This window comes from Lagopus leucura, unplaced genomic scaffold (assembly GCF_019238085.1).
Source record: "Lagopus leucura isolate 7727_CA_CO unplaced genomic scaffold, USGS_WTPT01 Super-Scaffold_100057, whole genome shotgun sequence".
NCBI classification, from domain to species: domain Eukaryota; kingdom Metazoa; phylum Chordata; class Aves; order Galliformes; family Phasianidae; genus Lagopus; species Lagopus leucura.
The window spans coordinates 316,859-318,893 of NW_024962303.1; the positions used below are offsets into that span (position 1 = coordinate 316,859).

Consider the following 2,035-nt stretch of genomic DNA (forward strand, 5'->3'; position numbering starts at 1 on the left):
ACCCTTCCCAGCACAGAGCCATGAAGGGGTTGGGATGCAGGGAGGAGGAGGAGGCGGCGGCAGCCGTTTCAGTGGGAGAAGTCATAATTCTGTAGCTGTAGCTGGGATGGAAAACGGCACGGCGGGGTCTGCGGTGGGAGCTGACACCTTTTATTGCTGTCGCACGCCAATAAAACCGAGCTGAGCCGTCTGCCCGGCTGTGGATGCAGCCTCACTCTTTGAAGCTGTAGGAATTGCCCCACAGAAAGCCCAGCAGCCCCCGCAGCAATGGCCCCCCGAGCACAGAGCCCCAGCGCCGCTCCAGCCGCCACGGCTCCACCTCGGGCAGTGCTGTGCAGTGGGGACACGTGGGGTGGGATGAACCCCGTGCACAGCACAGGGAGCACAGAGCAGCGGGGGGCTGCGGGAGGGGAGCGGGGCTCGCGGTGGGGCCTGGGGGAGCTGTCCCGTGGAACTGTCAGGATCTCATGTTTCACCCAATGGAGGATGCCCCGTAGAGTTTTTAGCACCTCAATCCCATGGGGGATGCTTCGTATTCCTCAGATTTCCCCATTTTTAAGGAGCGTCTGTTTTTTACGAGTTTTTTTTTTTTTTTTTTTTTTTTTTTTTTTCGGAAGAGCCGCAGAATTTTTTTAGCAGCACCTTTCAGAGCTCCCGGGTATGGATTGTCCCAGCCCGGAGATGTCGAAGCGTGGGCCATTTCCAAGTGACAGCAGCGGGAGCAGAGCTGTGCTGGAGCCTGCACCACTCACCCCGAGCGCTGCGGGATGGGGCACCGCGAACCGGGAGGCATTAACGGCACTGCTACGCAAATAGGGCAGCGCCTCGGGAGCTCGAGGGGCAGCTCCGGCCTCCGAACCTGGAGTCCCGGCTCCGTGCGGCCGCAGCGCACGGGGCCGCGCGCAGCCCGGAGGCGGTGGGGAGGTGCGGTGCGGGGCAGAACCCGCATCGTCCCACTCCGCGGGAGCGGTTCCCTCCCTCCGGGCCTTCCCGAGCTCAGTGCCCTCCCGAGCGGCAGAGCGCAGCCCCGAGGCCTCGGCCGCCCTCCTCCTGTCTCGGTCCCCGTACACCGCGAGGCGCTCCGCACCGCCCCGGCGCCGCCGTCCTTTCCGCCGTTCCCCCGCACGGCGCTGCGCGGGGCCGGGGGGCGGCGGGGACCTCCGCGGGGCGAACCCCGGGTGTGGTGGGGGGCGACACCCGAGCGCCATGTCCGCCGCCGCCCCGGGGCCGCGCTGCCCGAGCCCACGTCGGCCCGGCGGGGCGGGGCGGGGCGGGGCCGCTCGGACACTCCACGCCCGTTCCGCCGCGGGGCTGCGGGCAGCGGAGGTGCGCGGTGCGGTGCGGGTTCCGCGCTCGCTCTCCGCCGCGCGGTGCCCGTCCAGCGCTGCCCGCCGTGCAGCTCCCGGCCTCCGCCCGCTCCTCCTCCTCCTTCTCCTCCTCTTCCCTCCCCCCACTCTCCGCTCCCTCCCCCTGCGGGTGCGGGCTCCGGTGCCCCGGCGCGGTGCGGGTGTGCGGTGCGCGCCGTGCGTGCGCTCCCCCCCGCGCCGCGCCTCCACCCGCTCGTGGGTGCGGAGCGGCCCCTCCCAGGCGGGGAGCAACCCCCGCCGCCCCCCCCCCCCCTTATCCGCGTCCCTCCCTCCTCCCTCCCTCCTCCCGCCGCGGGCCGTGCCGGGCGCGGAGCCCCCTCCTCCCTCCCTCCCTCGCTCCCTCCCCGCCGCCCGTTCCCTCTCTCCGGACTCGGCCGGCTCCGCACAGCGCCCCCCCCATCGCGGGCAGGGCGGGCGCGGGGCACGCCGGGAGCTGCAGTCCGCGGGGCGGCGCGGCGGGCGGCGGGGCGCGGCGGGCGGACTACGGCTCCCGTCATCCCCCGCGGCGGCGGCGGCTCGCTCTCGCCCTCACACTCCGGCTGCCGCTGCCAGTGTCTCCGCCGCCGCCGAACCGCCGCTCGCCGCGCCGCGGTCCGACCCGCCGCCTCCTCCGGGCAGGGGCCCGCCTCGCCCCGCCGCTCTCCCCGCTCCGTCGCCCGCCTCGTCGA

At 72.4% G+C, this 2,035-nt stretch overlaps 1 protein-coding gene across 1 annotated transcript in view; it reads left to right on the forward strand.

The window, feature by feature from the left end:
- The first annotated feature begins 1,980 nt into the window (after nucleotides 1-1,980).
- The window catches only part of BCORL1 (BCL6 corepressor like 1), a 20,829-nt gene continuing 20,774 nt past the window's right edge, over nucleotides 1,981-2,035 (forward strand). The window contains exon 1 of the mRNA XM_042886415.1: nucleotides 1,981-2,035. The gene's annotated coding sequence lies outside the window, so the exon portion shown is untranslated.